At 58.2% G+C, this 20,139-nt stretch overlaps 1 long non-coding RNA gene across 1 annotated transcript; it reads right to left on the bottom strand.

The window, feature by feature from the left end:
• Positions 1-18,845: 18,845 nt before the first annotated feature.
• LOC109743406 (uncharacterized) lies at positions 18,846-19,714 on the bottom strand. Its single transcript, XR_002228073.3, has 2 exons — positions 19,452-19,714; positions 18,846-19,354 (listed from the first exon to the last, which is right to left on the bottom strand). It is a non-coding gene; the product is annotated as an uncharacterized lncRNA (long non-coding RNA).
• Positions 19,715-20,139: the final 425 nt, after the last annotated feature.

The following is a 20,139-nucleotide window of genomic DNA, read 5'->3' as shown; positions in this document are numbered from 1 at the left end:
TTTCAAATGTTTCAGACTTATGTTTCATCAAGTAGATATACCCATATCTGCTCAAATCATCTGTGAAGGTCAGAAAATAATGACACCCGCCGCGAGCCTCAACACTAATCGGACGACATACATCAGTATGTATTATTTCCAACAAGTATGTTGCTCGCTCCATTGTTCCGGAGAACGGAGTCATAGTCATCTTGCCCATGAGGCATGCTTCACAAGCATCAAGTGATTCCAAAAGCCAATCAGCATGGAGTTTCTTCATGTGCTTTACACCAATATGGCGTAAACGGCGGTGCCACAAATAAGTTGCGCTATCATTATTATCTTTTGGCTTCAATACTATGAATATGTGTATCACTACTATCGAGATTCAACAAAAATAGACCACTCATCAAGGGTGCATGACCATAAAAGATATTACTCATATAAATAGAACAACCATTATTCTCTGATTTAAATGAATAACCGTCTCACATCAAACAAGATCCAGATATAATGTTCATGCTTAACGCTGGCACCAAATAACAATTATTCAGGTCTAAAACTAATCCCAAAGGTAGATGTAGAGGTAGGGTGTCGACGGTGATCACATCGACTTTGGAACCATTTCCCACGCGCATCATCACCTCGTCCTTAGCCAATCTTCGCTTAATCCATAGCCCCTGTTTCGAATTGAAAATATGAGCAATAGAACCAGTATCAAATACCCAGGCGCTACTTCGAGCATTAGGAAGGTACACATCAATAACATGTATATCAAATATACCTTTCACTTTGCCATCCTTCTTATCCGCCAAATACTTGGGGCAGTTCCGCTTCCAGTGACCAGTCCCTTTGCAGTAGAAGCACTCAGTCTCGGGCTTAGGTCCAGACTTGGGCTTCTTCACTTGAGCAGCAACTTGCTTGCCATTCTTCTTGAAGTTCCCCTTCTTCCCTTTACCCTTTTTCTTAAAACTAGTGGCCTTTTTAACCATCAACACTTGATGCTCCTTCTTGATTTCTACCTCCGTAGCCTTTTGCATCGCGAAGAGCTCGAGAATTGTCTTATCCATCCCTTACATATTATAGTTCATCACGAAGCTTTTGTAGTTTGGTGGCGGTGATTGAAGAACTCTGTCAATGACACTATCAACAGGAAGATTAACTCCCAGTTGAGTCAAGTGATTGTGGTACCCAGACATTCTGAGTATATGTTCACTGATAGAACTATTCTCCTCCATTTTGCAGCTGTAGACCTTATTGGAGACTTCATATCTCTTAATCCGGGCATTTGCTTGAAATATTAACTTCAACTCCTGGAACATCTCATATGCTCCATGACGTTCAAAACATCGTCGAAGTCCCGGTTCTAAGCCGTAAAGCATGGCACACTGCACTATCGAGTAGTCATCAGCTTTGCTCTGCCAGACGCTCATAACGTCCGGAGTTACTCCTGGAGCGGGTTTGGCACCTAGCGGTGCTTTCAGGACATAATTCTTCTGTGCAGCAATGAGGATAATCCTCAAGTTACGGACCCAGTCTGTCGTGGTGGGCGCACGGTAGATGCCATGGGATGGCTAAAGATAGGAGGAGGCTCGAGGGCACTGGTGGGCTCCAGAGGCGAGGTCGACATGAGCGAGCGCGGGACGCAAGACATACCCAGGTTCGGGGCTCTCCGGAGAGATAACACCCCTAGTCCTGCCGAGTGTGGTTTATACGTAGCAATACAGAGTTGCTCCTAGAGCTGTATGGAGGAAGAAGGAGGTCGGGCCAAGGCTTAGGCTGCTCCCTCTCCTCGGGTGTTGCTTGCTAGGTGTGTGTGGCGTTGCCTGTGTGAATGAGTGAGCTAAGGAGTTCGCCCGTATACATGAGGGCTCCTGGGGGGTTTTATAGGTCAACCCCCAGGGATACAATGGTAATGTTACAAAGCCGTAGGGCCGGGTCGTTAGTGTCCAGGGAACCCGGTGCTGGGACCCGCCGGGTACCAGGCCTCGCCGAGTTCTCCGGGCGCGGGCCCCATGCGCCTGGGGGTACTGTGCGCCGTCTTGTCGACCGTCAGGGCATGGCCGGGTCGAGTCGATCCACAGTGGTGCTCCGTCAGGTCACCGCTTGCTGGTGTCATGGGTGACGTCCGGTGCACTGTTGCCACGCCAGCCCTGGTCAGCGGGTAGGGGGCACTATTGCCTCGTCCGGCTGACCAGAGGCATGGGCGGGGCACTGTGGCTTCGGTCATCAGTTGGTGGAGACTCATCCCTTCGTACGGCCAGGATGGGACGGGCGCTGACCCTTGGCCGGGTTTGGAGAGCACGCCAGGGGCGGTCCTGGCTTGCTGGAGAAGTCTTGAGCTTGGTTGTTGGGGCTGAGTCAAGGAGTCCGGCCGGGTTGCTGATCCTGCCGGGTCGCGGGGCCTGGCCGGGTCGAGCGACCCGGCCAAGGGCGAGCCGGATCGAGGGGCGATGCTGGCCCCGTTGTTTTTTAAAGGATCCGGGTTCCGTTGCCTGCCTGGGGTTCATCCCCCCGACAGTAGTCCCCGAAGCTATGAAGGTCTGCCATCTTCAGATGGGAGGGCCTTCACAGTTTCCCCCCTTGTAGAGGCAGATTTTGGTGAGCGCCGGGTCCGGCAACACCCACTGTGTGCCGGCTTGCGGAAGCCGGATCGCGGCATCCCGCCCGCGGCGGGAACCGAGGAGTTCGACGAATCTTGGGCAATCTTTCGGGCTTCTCGCAGTCGCCACGTGGCGCCTGGGAGCCGGAGGGGCCTGACAGGCCACGCGCGTGACGGGACTGGGCGATGGCCCGGGGGGCCCGCCGCTGTGCGCCCTTGGCCCATGCGCGTGGATTTATTGCTGCGTCCGAGGGTCGGTTGCTATTCCCCAAGCAGTTACTGCACGCGTACGTGCGCACTTATTGCGGGGAAGTGGGAGGGGTGAGCGCAAACGATCTCACTTCCCCATGTTTCAAACCGTGGCTTATAAATTGGGGGTGAAAGGGGCGGCGGAGATCATTCATGCTCGCGCCCCCTGCCTCTTCATCCTCTCTCTGCTTCCGACGACTGCCGCTAGCCGCGACGCCCGTAGTCTTGAGCAGAGCTTTCTCGCCATCTTCTTCCTCTGCTCCTCCCTCTTTCCCCGCGCTCGGGTCGATGGCGTTGCCGTCAGGATCGTGGATGGGTTCCACCGTCACCCTCGACGACATCGCCTACCTCCGCAACACCAGGCGCTTGCCGAGGGCGGAGGAGGTCGAGGTGCGCCTCCCGCAGGGCAAGCGGGAGCCGCGGCCCGAGGGCTCGGAGCGGGTGGTCTTCCTGCCGCACTTCAAGCGCGGGTTTGGGCTTCCCGCGAGCGGCTTCTTCCGCGACTTTCTGGAGTTCTTCGGGCTCCAGCCCCACCATCTTGGTGCTGGCGCCATCGTGCAGTTGTCCGGCTTCGTTACCCTCTGCGAGGGGTACCTGGGGGTCGAGCCTTCGATCGACCTCTGGGTGCGCTTCTTCTCCTTGAAGTAGCAGGGGCCGAAGGCCGGGGAGATGTCCGAGTGCGGGGCGGCCGTCATCTCCAAGCGGTCGGGCGCCGACTGCCCGAAGGTGCCGCTGGAGGATTCGGCAAAGAAATGGCAGAATTCCTTCTTCTACGTCCGCAACCTCGGTGAGGACCGCATCAACCTCCCGCCGTTCATCAACTCGCCGCCGTGGGGGAAGCAGAACTGGGGGTATTACCCCAAGCGCCTGTCGCAGGAGGTGCTCAACCTGTGTGAGCGGGTGTGGGTGATGAAGGAGCGGGAGAGGCTCACCGGCACCGACCTCATCGCCGCCTTTATCTCCCGGCGGGTGCTGCCGCTACAGCAGCGCAGTCACCTCATCAGTCAGATGACCGGCCTCCAAGATCCCAACCGCATGGCGAACACGCGGTTGGCGGCGGACCAAGTTGCGTGTCGGGTTAATGACATCTCCAAGGCCAACGTGGGGGTGAACTGGGAGTTCGGGAAGGCCCCGTACAGCCGTTCGGACCCGGCACCGCTGGTGAGTCCCTGGTCCCCGTACTTCGCTGCTGCTTATCTTCTCGTTCGTCCCGACGTGACGCGCGAGGTGCTTCTGAACGCCATCTGGCATCCTAACGACCGGGCGCGGGCGCAGGTGGTGCGGGTCGCCTCGGAGGAGCCCCAGGCCCATGGCGGAGGGAAGGCGGCGGCCGCCGACACGGGCGCAGGGCGCCGAGTAGGTGAGTCTTGTTTGTGTTGCTTGAGTCGCCGGTTGCGGGACGGCTTTGGGGATGCTGAAGTGAGTCGTTGATGCAGCGGCGCCGGGTGGAGGAGGCGGCGGCGTGGCCGGAGCCGGGTCATCTCGGGGGGTGGCGACAGCGCGGCGCCCACACGGGAAGGACAGCATCCCGCCACGGGCCCCAACCGCGAAGCGCGCGGCGGACCCGGCTGGGGGTGCGAAGTCGCCCGCCAAGAGGAGGCGCGGCGCTCCACAGGAGAGGGTGGAAAGGCCCGCCGTTCCGGTGGTGCCGGGGTAAGTAACTTTCTTTGCCTGAGCCGAGTTGCTGAGTGACTCCGCTCGACTCGGCGTGATTGTTTCTTGTCTTGTGCTTCAGGTCACCGATCTCGCTGGCGCAGGCGGCGGCGGATGCCACGTCCGCCGAGGGCACCGCGTTCCGGAGGAGCCAATCCGGCACCATCGACCGGGACGAGGAGGAGGCGCCGGTGGACCCGGACCTTGGTCGGGACCCGGCTGACGCCGAGGGCCTGGCTTGGCGGGACCGGAACCGGGCCCAGGCGGAGCTGGAGTCGGCGTAGATCCAGGCCTGGGTCAGCGCCGCGACGGCGTGGGCGCAAGCCGACGAGGAGGCGGCGTGGCCGGAGATGCGGGGACGGTGGTGGCGACGATGGTCTTCGTGCCGGCGTCGGACAGGGAGCACGGCCAAGGCGGCCGTGCGGATGTGATGGACCTCGACCAGGAGGTCGTGGTCGTCGGGGATGACACCCCACCGCGGACCGACGTGGTCAAGCGGGAGGGGGCTAATGGGGGTGGTGGCTACGCCATCTTGGAGGACGCGGCGCGGGCGGCGCCGGAGGAGGCGTCCCGGGCGCCGGCGAGCGAGGCGCTGGCGGTGGCGGGGCCTCAAGCCGCTCTGTCCATTGAGCCGGCGTTGGCGCCGAAGAGGGCGTCGGAGAGGGCGCCGAAGAAGGCGCCGGCTTCGGGGAGGCGGCCGGCAGAGAGCACGCCCTGGTGCTCAGGTCCGGCGGGCGCCGGGTCGCCGAGCCGCGGCCCTCGCGGAGCGGGACTGGCGAGGTCTTCTTCAGTCCTCCGACCCAAGAGGAGGCGGCGATGGCCGCCGTGACCCTTCGCCTGCGGGGGCGGACGGACTGGATCCAGGCCTTCGCCTAGGCCGAGGTTGAGGCGACGCAGGAGCTGGAGCGCGCTGTCTTCGTAAGTCTTCTTTTGCGTTCTGCTTTTCTTTTCATTGCTTTTTCCATTTTGGGGGCGCGCCAGCGCACCCACTGGGTGTAGCCCCCGAGATTCGAGCCAACTGTGTAGCAGTTGGGTCGAATCTTATCCTGCTGTCTTGCGCTGATTGTTTCCTTCTGTAGCAACTTGACTCCTACCGGCTTAATGTCTTCAACCGGCTCCCCGAGACGCATCGGCGTCTCAAGGAGAGGCTCGCCGCCAAGGAGGAGGAGCTCCGCGCCGCGGCAGGTACTTTTTCTTCATGCTCTTTTCTAGTTGGGGGGCGCTACCGCACCCACTGGGTGTAGCCCCCGAGATTCGGGCCAACTGCGTAGCAGTTGGGTCGAATCTAAAAAAAATACTTTATTGCTGAGTTTTTCTTCTGCAGCCGAGGTGCTGTCTTGGAGGACCCGGCTGATCCGGGCCGGTTTTCATTATGACGGGCTTGTCGTAGACGTCGGCCGGCTCGAGGCCGAGGTGGAGAAGGCGAAGGCGGAGGCGACGGGAGCCCGGCAGGCCCTCGACGAAGCCAGCCGGCTATAGGAGCAGCTGGCGGGCGACAAGAGCCGCCTCGAGGCCGAGGTGGAGCGTCTTAAGGCGGAGGCTGCCAAGGTCGTGGAGGCGCAGCGGGCCCTTGCCGAGGCGGACCAACAGCACGGCAAGCTGGCCGACGACAAGGGGCAACTCCAGACCGAGGTGGAGCGCCTGAAGGCGCTGGCGGCCACGATGGAGGAGACCCGGCTCCGTGAAGAGGCCGTGAAGGCGGCCGAGGACAAGGACGCCGAGCTGAAGGCGGCCCTTGCTAAGGTCGCCGACCTGGAGAAGGCGCTGGAGGAGCGTGACCGCACTATTGCCCGGGAGCGGCGCGGTACGTTGCTTGAAGCGCAGCACCTGGAAGAGTCCTTCTCCAGTAAGTGCTTTTCTTGAATTTTGTCGTTGCCGGGTTGGGACTCCGGCTCTTCTTCCTTAGTAACTTCCTTCTGACTTGCTTTTCTTCTTGGCAGGGGCCTTCCCGAAGACGCGCCAGCTAGCGGAGGAGGCGGTCCGCTTCCAGCGCGACCCACAAGGGATCGTCGGCTCTGGTACGGACCCGCGGGTGGCCTGGACCTTCCCGGAGATCGTCGCAGCTAGCCGAGGCCCGCCTGCGAGTTCTGAGCGAACAGATGGGGCGGCTTTTTGAGGCCGGCGCGGCGATGACGGCGGCCCTTTAGCCGGGTTCCGTTGCGCCGAGTAGCTTCACGCGGCTGGCGTGCTGGCTGGAGGCGGGTCCGGAGCGGCTCCATGATTGGCGAGTCTCCGCCGCCCGTGCTGGCGCCGAGATGGCGCTTCGGTTCGCGATGTCTTGGCATCCGGGCCAGCTATATTGCTGGGTTCGCCTTCCACGACGAGTTCCGGCCGGAGCGGGAGGAAGACGGTGGAGTCGTGCCTGCGGACGACTACGGCCTGCTTCTGGACGACCCGGAGGGCAGTTCTGAGGAGACGGGCTTCTACTGCGACGCGGACGCCAGGGAGGAAGATACCGGCACCTTAGCGGACCCGGGAGCTGCGCGATCCGGCGATTGGGACACCTGAATTTTTAACTTATCATAGATTTATGTTAGGTAGCAGGTCCACCCACCCACTGGGGGTTGACTGGGTGTAATGAACTCTGGCCCTGGGCCTGTTTTAAATTTATGATGCATGAGCTGCGTGAATGTCTTCGTCTTTGCTTTTCGTTTTTTGAGCCGTTTTCCTGCAACCTTCCCCCCTTTCGGGTCCCCCCCTCCCCCGCGAGTCTGACGGCCAAGGCTCTGGTCCGTGACAAGGGGTTCGAGCTTTGAGAGGAGCGTTCAGTACTTAGGCTTTCGAAACGTTGAGCGTGAGCGAAACACCCACTGGGCCGGCTGGCGGCAATCCGGCAGGGCCGGGTTGGCGAGCAGCCGGTCGTGCGGCAACTTGAAAAGGTGAGTCCAGGTCGAGCGATCCGGCGGTATGTAGAAACTTCGTGGGTGCCGGCGCCTTTGCTTTTCGTTTTTAGAGCCATTTTCTTGTAACTCTCCCCCCTTTGGGCTCCCCCCCCCCCCCCCCCCCGCGAGTCTAACGGCCAGGGCTTTGGTCCGTGACAAGGGGCTCGGCCTTTGGGAGGAGCGTTCAATACTTAGTCTTTCAAGACGTAGAGCGCGAGCGAAACACCCACTGGGCCGGCTGGCGGCAATCCGGCAGGGCCGGGTTGGCGAGCAGCCGGTCGTGCAGCAATTTATAGTGGCGGGACCGGGTTGGGCGACCCGGTGGTTTTTGACTTAGCGCTCGTGGCGCGCTAGTGCGTTGGACTCATGTGCTTGCCAGCCGACAGCCGGAGCCGGATCTGCGGCTTAGGGCGAAGCGAGAGGTTTATGGCGACCCAGCGCATTTTAGAACTACTTAAGGAAAAACGACGGGTGGCCAAGCCGGCCAGCCCCCGAGCCCCCGGGTTTGAGCGAGTCGACCCGGTGGCCGGGTTTGGCTTAATAGTAAAGCAGTGCACAAATGTAGGAGACACAATAGCTTGGTCGCAGAAAGGGCAGCCCCCGAGCGTCGTTCAGGGACCCATAGTTTCAGACAGTTACAAAAGGCAGCGATACATACGTGCACTCGGCTAACTGTAAAACGGACGGAGGAGCTCCGCGTTCCATGGCCGGGTTGTTTCTTCGCCGACGGTATCCCTCTTGCGCTTGTTTGACTTGCGGGCGTCGATGAGGTAGTAAGCGTTGCGGTCGCATAAGGCCTTGCTGATGATGAAGGGGCCCTCCCATGGGGAGGACGGCTTGTGTTGGCCAGTCTGCTCTTGGACGAGTCGGAGGACGAGGTCTCCCTCTCGGAAAGCGAGGGGCTTGATCTTCTTGCTGTGGTAATGCCTCGGGCCTTGCTGGTAGATGGCTGAGCGACTGGGCACTAGGAGACGTGTCTTTTCGAGCAGGTCGACGTCGTCTTCGCGGGCTTCTTTTGCTTCGACTTCTGTGTACATCGTGACGCGTGGCGAGTCGAACTCGACGTCGGTTAGGATGACGGCCTCTGCTCCGTAGACGAGGAAGAACGGGGTGAACCCGGTCGACCTGTTTGGCGTGGCGCGGAGACTCCAGAAGACGGCTGGCAACTCGTTGAGCCAGCTGCCGGGTGACCGGACAAGTAGCTCGATGAGTCGCGGCTTGATGCAGGATAGGATGAGACCGTTGGCTCGCTCGACCTGGCCGTTGGACTGCGGGTGTGCCACGGAAGCCAGGTCGAGGCGGATGCCGGAGACGGAGCAGTACTGCGCGAGCGCGCCCTTGGCGAAGTTGGTGTCGTTGTCCGTGATGATGTTGTTTGGCATGCCGTAGCGCACCACGATGTCCTTGATAAATCGGACAGCCGTCGGGCCGTCTAGCTTCTTGATTGGCCTTGCCTCGATCCACTTGGTGAACTTGTCCACTGCCACCAGCAGATGCGTCATGCCTCCTCGAGCGGTTTTGAAAGGCCCCACCATGTCGAGTCCCCAGACCGCGAAGGGCCAGGCGATCGGGATGGTCCGGAGTGCCGACGCCGGCTGCTGACTGCGCTTGCAGAAGCGTTGGCATCCTTCACACTTAAGGACGAGCGACTCTGCGTCTTCGAGGGCCGTGGGCCAGTAGAAACCATGGCGGAAAGCCTTGGCCAACAGGGACCGCGAGGCGGCGTGGTGCCCGCACTCACCCTGGTGTATGTCGAGGAGGATCGCAATGCCCTTGTCCCGCTCGACGCAGCGTTGGAATACGCCGGTAGAGCTGCGTTTGACGAGCTCGTTGTTGATGATGCTGTAGGCGGACGCCCGGCGCTGCACTTGCCGAGCTTCGGTCTCGTCCATGGGAAGGACCCCGTTTTCCAGGAACTCCGAGATGGGCAGGGCCAAGGATGGTGCCGCGACCCCGGTGAGGACGGCCATCACGACGGGTTCCGGAGTGGCAGCCCCCGAGCGGGGTTCAGCGGCCCTAGGCCCGGGTTGAGGCGTGGGCGGGCTGGCTGGAGCAGTCCCCGGGCCGGGTTGAGGCGCGGCCGGGTTGGTTGGAGCAGTCCCCGGGCCGGGTTGAGGCGCGGCCAGGTCGGTCGGAGTAGTCCTCGGGCCGGGTTGAGGCGTGGCCGGGTCGGTCGGAGCAGTCCCCGTGCCGGGTTGAGGCGCGGTCGGGTCGTTCGGGGCGTGGATGGACTCAGAGTCCGGAGACGGCTTGATGGACGGTTTGTGCAGATGCTCGAGGGAGACGCCGGACGGAATGGACTGCCGGGACGAGGCAATCTTGGCGAGCGTGCCGGCCGCTTCGTTTTCTGAGCGCGGGATGTGGAGGAACTCGCAGCCCGCGAAGAATCCGGACAACTTCTGGACGAGGAAGCGGTAGCTCGCCATGTTGAAGTCGTGGGCGTCCCACTCGCCGGAGCTCTGCTGCACCACCAGGTCCGAGTCGTTGTAGCATAGGATGCGCCTGATGCCAAGTTCCTTGGCAAGCCGGAGGCCGTGCACAAGGGCTTCGTACTCGGCAACGTTGTTGGAGGCGGCGAAGTGGATCTACAGCGCGTATCTGAGCCGGTCGCCCTTGGGGGAGGACAGCACGATGCCGGCCCCTAGGCCGAGTCGCATCTTCGAGCCGTCGAAGTGCATGCGCCAGTGCGTCGAGTCTGGCGGCGGCGGCAGGTACTGGGTCTCGGTCCAGTAGATGAGGAAGTCGGCCAAAGCCTGGGACTTGATCATGGTGCGGGGCTCGTAGAGGATGGTGTGGCCGGCTAGCTCGAGTGCCCACTTGGCGATCCGGCCAGAGGCATCCCGGCACCCGATGATCTCACCGAGAGGAGCCGTGCTGACCACGGTGATGACATGCTATTGGAAGTACTGCTTGAGTTTCTTGGCGGTGAAGTACACGCCGTAACACATTTTCTGGTAGTGCGGGTAGTTCTGCTTCGAGGCGGAGAGCACCTCGCTCAGGTAGTAGACGGGACGCTGGACGGCTTGGACCTTGTCCTTCTCTGGTCGCTCCACCACCATCACCGTGCTGACCATCCGCGAGGTCGTGGCGATATAGAGCAATAGCGGCTCCTTCTCGGCCGGTGCGGCCAGGACTGGTGCGGTGGAGAGCATGCGCTTGAGATCCCGGAAAGCTTTATCCGCCCGGTCGTTCCACTCGAACGGCGTCGTCTTCTTCATCAGCTGATACAGGGGCAAGGCCCTCTCGCCCAGCCGGCTGAGAAACCGGCTGACCAAGGCCAAGCAGCCGGTGAACTTATGGACAATGCGCAGCCGAGCTGGCTTGCGCATGCGCTCGATGGCCTTGATCTTCTCCGGGTTTGCCTCAATGCCGCGCTCCGAGACGAGGAAGCCGAGTAGCTTTCCGGCCGGGACGCCAAAAACGCATTTCTCCGGGTTGAGCTTGACCTTGTACTCGCGCTGGTTGGCGAAGGTTTCCTTCAAATCGTCGAGGAGCGTGAGGTGCTTCTTGGTCTTCACCACGATGTCGTCCACGTAGACGTGGATGTTGCGGCCGAGTTACGGCAGCAAGCATTTCTGCATGCAGCGCTGGAAAGTGGCGCCGGCGTTCTTTAAGCCGAGCGACATGGTGATGTAGCAATACGCCCCGAAGGATGTGATGAAGGACGTCTTTAGGGCGTCGGCCGGGTCCAGCTTGATCTAATGATAGCCGGAGTAAGCATCCAGGAAGGACAGGAGCTCGCACCCGGCGGTGGAGTCGATGACTTGGTCGATCCGCGGGAGGGCGAACGGGTCTTTGGGGCAGGCCTTGTTCAGGCTGGTGTAGTCGATGCACATGCGCCAGGTCTTGTTCTTCTTTAGGATGAGGACTGGGTTGGCCAGCCACTCGGGATGAAACACTTCCATGATGAAGCCGTCCACCAAGAGCTTCGCGACCTCTTCTCCGATGGTCCTTCTCTTTTCTTCGAAAAAACGTCGCAGGGGTTGGCAGATAGGCTTGACGTCCTTGCGGATGTGGAGTTTGTGCTCGGCGTACTTCCTCGGGATACCCGGCATGTCCTTGGGGGTCCATGCAAAGATATCCCGATTCTCACGGAGGAAGTCGACGAGCTCGCCTTCCTATTTGTTATCGAGCCGGGTGCCCACAACAACGTACTTGCTGCAGCTGGGGTCCTCCGGGTTCAGCTTCACCTTCTTGGTCTCCTTGGAGGGCTTGAACGCGGCTTCGTCGGCCGGCTCCTCGGCCGGGATCTTAGCGGCCGATGCTTCTTGGGCCAGGGCGACGATCCGGTCGAGCTGGCGCCGCTCCTCGGCTACGATCAGCGACTCGGCTAGCTTGGCGTCGTCTCGGGCGCAGTGCAGGGACTTGCGGTAGTCGCTGGTGACGGTGATGAGGCCCTTCGGACCCGACAGCTTCATCTTCACGTAGGCGTAGTGGGGGACTGCCATGAACTTGGCGAGCGCGGGCCGGCCCAGCAGTGTGTGGTACGCGCTGGACAGGTCCACCACCTCGAACCAGATCGGCTCGCGTCGGAAGTGGCTACTGTCGCCGAACAGGACGTCGAGGCGGATCCGGCCGATCGGAGAGCAGGAGAGGCCGGGAACGATGCCATGGAAGATCGTCCGGGTCGGCTCCAGGTCCTTGGCCTCGAGGCCGAGCTTGGTCATGGTGTCGCGGTAGAGGATGTTGATGCTGCTGCCGCCGTCGACGAGAACCTGGGAGAATTTGCACGTGCGCCGGGGTGCGACGATGGTGGGATCGAGGACGAGGGCGTAACCACCCGGGTTCGGCATGATGGCCGGGTGGTCCTCCCGTGTCCAGGTGACCGGGCGCTCTGACCAATGCATGTACTCCGTCTTGGCCGAGACGACGGTGTTCACCTCCTGCCGGAGGAGGCGTTCACTGCTCTTGTCGTCGCCGAGGCTGGTGAAGACGACGTAAGTTGCGTTCTGGGCCGGGTAGGGGTCGTCGCGCATCGTGCCGCCGGCTGGAGGTGGCGGCGGGGGTGGAGGCGGCTGCCCTGCTCCCGGAGCTGGAGCCGGAGGCGGCAGGATGTCGCCCCTCGCGATGCGCTTGGTGATGGCGCACTGTCGTAGCGTGTGCGTGGACGGCCTCGCGCCGCTGTGGTGCTTGCAGGGAGCGTCGAGCATCTCCTCGAAGCTCATGGTGGGCTGCCATGCCATTTTGCCGGTGTTCCGGCGTTTGGCGGCCGGCTCGGTCGCGGGTGCCTGCTCGGCGGCCGCGACGAGCCGGTTGTCGTAGCGCTGAGCCGGTTGATCGGCCTTGCGCTTGTTGTTCTGCTAGTTGTGCTGCTGCCGGCTTCCCTCGCCGGCCGGCTTTGGAGGCGGCACCGGCTTGGCCTTGCCGGCTTCGTCCAGTGCCACCTGGATATTCATGGCGGAGTCGGCGTTGGCGTACTTGTCCGCCGTCACCATGAGCGCGACCATGGTGGCCGGCTCGGAGCGCAAGAGCTTATGCTTGAGGAGGGTGCCGTCTTGGCACCCGTTGACGAAGTACTGGATGGCTTGGACTTCGTGGACGCCCTCGCATCTGTTCCGGAGCTCGGTCCAGCGTGCGAGGTACTCGCGGCCAGTTTCGGCCGGCCCCTGCACGCACATGGCGAGCTGACTGGGGCGGCCGGGTTGCTTGTAGGTGCCGGTGAAGTTGCGCACAAAGGCCTGCTCGAAGTCGACCCATGCGTTGATGCTGCCGGCCGGCAGGCTGTTCATTCATGTGCGGGCCGACCCCTGGAGCATGAGAGGCGCATAACATATGGCGAGGCGGTGGTTACCGCCGGCGATGCCGATGGCGGTGGTGTAGTCGGTGAGCCAGTCCTTCGGCTTCACGGTTCCGTTGTACTTGGGGGTGTCGCGGGGGAGCGTGAACCCTTTGGTGAAGGGCTCACCCCGGATGCGTGGCCCGAAGCACACCGGTCCGACGGGGCCGGTCTCCTCCAGCTCCTGGGAGAGGGCGAGCCGGTCGAGACGGTGGCGAGCGTCAGTGTCGTCGATGGCGCGCGGGCCCAGTCGGTCCGTGACTGCACCGCGGGAGGCCGGGTCTCCCGCAGCCGGACGTCGGCCGGGTTGGAGCAGGGGATCGAGGCGGCGCCGGACCTCCGAGGCCGGCTCATCCGCCAAGCCGCCAGCGGCCGTCGGGGCGATATAGCGTGGGGTTTGGGTGCGGCCGGAGTGCGCCTCGCCGGGTGGTGAAGACGCCGTATGCTGGTTGTCGCCGGGCCCGGCGACTCGGACAGAGCCGGATCCGGCCGGCTTGGCGAGCTGGTTGAGGCGGTCCTGCTGCGCGTTGGCCATGACGAGGAGGTCGTTCACCCTCTTGAGGCGATCCTATAGCTCCTCACCCGCGAGCTGATCCAGGCCGACCGCGGCCGCCTGGGCAGCGTGCATGTTCTTCACGGGAGTCTCGTAGATGGGAGGGAGGGCCCCGAAGGCGTGCCCGATCGCGCCACCCCGGGCTTGCACGTCAGCGACCCGGCTGGGCTCAGGCGCGGCAGGCGTGAAACCGTAGGCGGCGTCGCGCTCCAGCTGGGCGGAGTCGAGGCGGCGCTGCGTGGCGGCGAGCGTCTTAGTGAGGTCCAGCAGGCGCTGGCGGTCCTCGTCGAGGCGAGTCCGGGCCTCGGCGATGTTGGAGGCGTCGACGTCGGTGCCAATGGGGACGCGGAGGCTCTGCATCATGGTGCGCAGCAGGTTGGACGGGCTGGCCCGTTCTGCCGCGGCCTTGGCCTCGGCGGCCTTCCTCGCCGCGCTCGACGAAGAAGAGGCGTCGGTGTCGGTGACGAAAACCTCCACGCAGAGGTCCATCTCTCCGGCAGGAGCGCCGTTGTTGATGGAGAGCGGGGAGTCGGAAAAGCTAAGTACCTCACGGGGGTACTCGTCGTCCGTAGGCACGTCGGAGATGCGCAGCGTGGCGAAGGAGGCGGCGAGCGCGTCGATGATGTCGTCCGCCAGTGCGACGGGCTCGTCAGAGTCGGAGAAAATCCCCGTCTGAAGCATGCTCCCAACCAGGACCTCGAACCGCCCCACGGTGGGCGCCAATTGTCGTGGTGGGCGCACGGCAGATGACATGGGATGGTTATAGACAGGAGGAGGATCGAGGGCACTGGTGGGCTCCAGAGGCGAGGTCGGCATGAGCGAGCGCGGGACGCAAGAAATACCCAGGTCCGGGGCTCTCCGGAGAGATAACACCCCTAGTCCTGCCGAGTGTGGTTTATACGTAGCAGTACAGAGTTGCTCCTAGAGCTGTATGGAGGAAGAAGGAGGTCGGGCCAAGGCTTAGGCTGCTCCCTCTCCTCGGGTGTTGCTTGCTAGGTGTGTGTGGCGTTGCCTGTGTGAATGAGTGAGCTAAGGAGTTCGCCCGTATGCATGAGGGCTCCTGGGGGGTTTTATAGGTCAACCCCCCAGGGATACAATGGTAATGTTACAAAGCTGTAGGCCCGGGTCATCAGTGTCCAGGGAACCCGGCGCTGGGACCCGCCGGGTACCAGGCCTTGCCGGGTTCTCCGGGCGCGGGCCCCATGCGCTTGGGGGTACTGTGCGCCGTTTTGTCGACCGTCAGGGCGTGGCCGGGTCGAGTCGATCCACAGTGGTGCTTCGTCAGGTCACCGCTTGCTGGTGTCATGGGTGACGTCTGGTGCACTGTTGCCACGCCAGCCCTGGTCAGCGGGTAGGTAGGGGGGCACTGTTGCCTCGTCCGGCTGACCAGAGGCATGGGCGGGGCACTATGGCTTCAGTCATCAGTTGGTGGAGACTCGTCCCATCGTACGGCCGGGATGGGACGGGCGCTGACCCTTGGCCGGGTTTGGAGAGCACGTCAGGGGCGGTGCTGGCTTGCTGGAGAAGTCTTGAGCTTGGTTGTTGGGGCCGAGTCAAGGAGTCCGGCCGGGTTGCTGATCCTGCCGGGTCGCGGGGCCTGGCCGGGTCGAGCGACCCGGCCAAGGGCGAGCCGGATCGAGGGGCGATGCTGGCCCCGTTGTTTTTGAAAGGATGCGGGTTCCGTTGCCTGCCTGGGGTTCATCCCCCCGACACAGTCCGTGTAGTTGCTACCATCATCTTTCAACTTAGCTTTCTCTAGGAAAGCATTAAAATTCAAAGGAAAAGTAGCATGAGCCATTGATCTACAACAACATAGACATGCAAAATACTATCAGGTACTAAGTTCATGATAAATTAAAGTTCAATTAATCATATTACTTAAGAACTCCACTTAGATAGACATCCCTCTAGTCATCTAAATGATCACGTGATCCAAATCAACTAAACCATGTCTGATCATCACGGGAGATGGAGTAGTTTTCAATGGTGAACATCACTATGTTGATCATATCTACTATATGATTCACGCTCGACCTTTCGGTCTCAGTGTTTCGAGGCCATATCTGCATATGCTAGGCTCGTCAAGTTTAACCCGAGTATTCTGCGTGTGCAAAACTGGCTTGCACCCGTTTTATGTGAACGAAGAGCTTATCACACCCGATCATCACGTGGTGTCTCGGCACGAGGAACTGTAGCAACGGTGCATACTCAGGGAGAACACTTATACCTTGAAATTTAGTGAGAGATCATCTTACAATGCTACCGCCGTACTAAGCAAAATAAGGTGCATAAATGATAAACATCACATGCAATCAAAATAAGTGATATGATATGGCCATCATCATCTTGTGCCTTTGATCTCCATCTCCAAAGCACCGTCATGATCAGCATCGTCACCGGCTTGACACCTTGATCTCCATCGAAGCATCGTTGTCGTCTCGCCAACTATTGCTTCTACGACTATCGCTACCGCTTAGTGATAAAGTAAAGCAATTACATGGCGATGGCATTTCATACAATAAAGCAACAACCATATGGCTCCTGCCAGTTGTCGATAAGTGTTACAAAACATGATCATCTCATACAACAATTTATATATCATCACGTCTTGACCATATCACATCACAGCAAGCCCTACAAAAACAAGTTAGACGTCCTCTACTTTGTTGTTGCAAATTTTACGTGGCTGCTACGGGCTTCTAGCAAGAACCATTCTTACCTACACATCAAAACCATCACGATTTTTTCGTCAAGTGTGCTGTTTTAACCTTCAACAAGGACCGGGCGTAGTCAAACTCGATTCAACTAAAGTTGGAGAAACAGACACCCACTAGCCACCTGTGTGCAAAGCACGTCGGTAAAACCAGTCTCATGAACGTGGTCATGTAATGTCGGTCTGGACCGCTTCATCCAACAATACTACTGAATCAAAGTAAGACGTTGCTGGTAAGCAGTATGACTATTATCGCCCACAACTCTTTGTGTTCTACTCGTGCATATAACATCTACGCATAGACCTGGCTCGGATGCCACTGTTGGGGAACGTAGTATTTCAAAAAAATTCCTATGATCACGCAAGATCTATCTAGGAGAAGCATATCAACGAGCGGGGAGAGTGTGTCCATGTACCCTGGTAGACCAAAAGCGGAAGCGTTTAGTAACGCGGTTGATGTAGTCGAACGTCTTCACGATCCAACCGATCCAAGCACCGAACGTACGGCACCTCCGCGTTCAGCACACGTTCAGCTCGATGACGTCCCTCGAGCTCTTGATCCAGTTGAGGCCGAGGGAGAGTTCCGTCAGCACGACAGCATGGTGACGGTGATGATAAAGTTACCGGCGTAGGGCTTCCGGTTCAAGTAGGCCGGCCCAAGGGGGGCACCATGGGGGGAGTCCTACTTGGACTCCCGGTCCAAGTAGGATTCGCCCCCCCCCCCTTCCTATTCCCACTAGGAGAAGGAGGGGAGGAGGAGGAGAGAAGGAAGGAGGGGGCCGCCGCCCCCACCCCTTGTCCAATTCGGACTAGCAAGGGGGGCATGCGCCACCTCCTGTCCGGCCCTCTCTCTTCTCCACTAAGGCCCATGGTGGCCCATTAACCTCCCGGGGGGGTTCCGGTAACCCCCGGTACTCCGAAACTTATCTGAAACGACCCGAACCATTCCGATGTCCGAATGTAACCTTCCAATATATGAATCTTTATGTCTCGACCATTTCGAGACTCCTCGTCATGTCCGTGATCTCATCCGGGACTCCGAACAAACTTCGGTCATCAAATCACATAACTCATAATACAAATCGTCATCGAACGCTAAGCGTGCGGACCCTACGGGTTCGAGAACTATGTAGACATGACCGAGACATATCTCCGGTCAATAACCAATAGCGGAACCTGGATGCTCATATTGGCTCCTACATATTCTACAAAGATCTTTATCGGTCAAACCGCACAACAACATACGTTGTTCCCTTCGTCATCGGTATGTTACTTGCCCGAGATTCCATCGCCGGTATCATCATACCTAGTTCAATCTCGTTACCGGAAAGTCTCTTTACTCGTTCCATAATGCATCATCCAGCAACTAACTCATTAGTCACATTGCTTGCAAGGCTTATAGTGATGAGCATTACCGAGCGGGCCCAGAGATACCTCTCCGATACACGGAGTGACAAATCGTAATCTCGATCTATGCCAACTCAACAAACACCATCGGAGACACCTGTAGAGCATCTTTATAATCACCCAGTTACGTTGTGACATTTGATAGCACACAAGGTGTTCCTCCGGGATTCGGGAGTTGCATAATCTCATAGTCAGAGGAACATGTATAAGTCATGATGAAAGCAATAGCAATAAAACTAAATGATCATTTATGCTATGCTAACGGATGGGTCTTGTCCATCACATCATTCTCTAATGATGTGATCCCGTTCATCAAATGACAACACATGTCTATGGTTAGGAAACTTAACTATCTTTGATTAACGAGCTAGTCAAGTAGAGACATACTCGGGACACTCTGTTTGTCTATGTATTCACACAAGTACTAAGTTTTCGGTTAATACAATTCTAGCATGAATAATAAACATTTATCATGATATAAGGAAATATAAATAACAACTTTATTATTGCCTCTAGGGCATATTTCCTTCAAGTGAACACCTCTACAAGAAATGTGTTAATCCATGACGGATTCAAACTGTCACATATGTGCGCAAAACCGTCAAGGTAGGTCAATCATGACGGATGTGAAATCCGTCATGTATATCGCGTCATAATTTGACCATCATGCACTCCTTGACGGATCGCCAGAACCATCATGGATCCATGACGGTTCTTGACCGTCACAGTTTACCGTGAGATAACGGCGTTAGTCATACATTCCATGTCATCATCTGATATGGCAGCCAACATGGATCTGGCATGGCAGCCCATTTAGAAATTTTGGCCCACTTAATTTCAACTCTGTTGACCTATTATAAAGAATTTTAGCCCATTAAATTTCAGGTTAGCCAAGGATCACTAATTTCAACTGAGACATTAGCCCATCCCTTTGTTTCTCTTTGTCCACGAAAACTTTAGTAAGTCAATAAGAATATTTCTGATTATATATGCTCATCACCTTATAAATAAAAAAGGAAATTGCATAAACATACCAAACAGATAACATATTTTTATCAAAAGGAAGAAATACACAGCAAACAACTTGAAATCATATTTTTCCCGATCTGGCCTACTACTCTGTCCGGAGCTGTACTAATCTGCATCCACCACATGAAGCGCCGCCCAGCGCTCACGGGAAGTCAATCGGAGTTCATCGCCATGGCTTTTCTGGCCATAGATCTGCAAACTTCTTTAAAATGATTTCAAGAAAATAAAGACGCCGCCGGAGACGACCTTGCCGACGCGTTCGCTGCTGCTGCTAGTGTGGGGAGGCAACGGTGTGGGGTTGTCTCCTCCAGGCGCAGAGGAGCCCACGCAGCGGTGGCCCTAGATTACGCGAGTGAGATGACGGCGCCGCGATGGCTGACGACCCAGGCAAGGTGGGGAGGTCCGGAACGGGGCGCTGGCCTCCAGATTCGGCCGGATCCACACAAATTGGAAGGGGAACGGCGGCTAGGAGGTGAGCTCGGGCGACGCCATGGGTGCTCGGCCTCCACTGCTGCAAGGAGAGGCAGATGGAGAGATGAGAGATGAGAGCAGGGGAGAGATGAGAGATGAGAGCAGGGGAGAGAGAGGCGACGCGAGGCGCGGCTCACCGGTGTGCTGCCCCGCCGCTGCGGTGGGAGGTGGGGGCGAGGGCGTCCGACGATTGGGCGCGGCAGCTGCTGGCATGGTGCTGGCGTTCGTGACAGTGAGAGGATAAGAAGCAGGGAAAGCAGAGACAGAGGATAGAATGAGCAGGAACCGTTGGATCGGGTAAGAATGGACGGTGGAGACGGGTGAACCGTGGGAGGGCTGGTTCGTCAAATCAGAACGCAGCAGGGTTTTTTTATTGAGAGAAGAACGCAGCAGGATAGTAAAATCTTCTGTAGCTATAAAAAGTCCCGTGTGTGTTTTAGACTAAAATCGCGGATTAGTAAGTAGTTTTGTGACATTAGGGCATGTACAATGGTTTTATCTTTAGAATGCCACGTAGGATAAATGATGAGGTGGAGAAGAGAGAAGTCATAAGAAAAGACTTGTCTTATCTATACCTACTAATAAAAGAAATAGATATTCTTAGTCCGTTTTGCTATTTTATTAAAAAAAACCTAATATTTCTTGCATTAAACCCGCAGTACATATTAAATGTATTTTAAAATACTCATATCTTCTAAGCCATAACTCCAAATTTAACATGTTATATATGAAATTTGATTAGAAAAATATGTAACATCTGAATATGATATTATTGTACCTAGGCACTGTTAATCAATAATGCATTTTCCGTCTTTTTTTCATAAC

The sequence above is a fragment of the Aegilops tauschii genome, chromosome 7 (assembly GCF_002575655.3).
Source record: "Aegilops tauschii subsp. strangulata cultivar AL8/78 chromosome 7, Aet v6.0, whole genome shotgun sequence".
Classification (NCBI taxonomy): Eukaryota; Viridiplantae; Streptophyta; class Magnoliopsida; order Poales; family Poaceae; genus Aegilops; species Aegilops tauschii.
The sequence above is the reverse complement of the archived record's forward strand: the minus strand, read 5'-3'. Positions and strand labels throughout refer to the sequence as shown.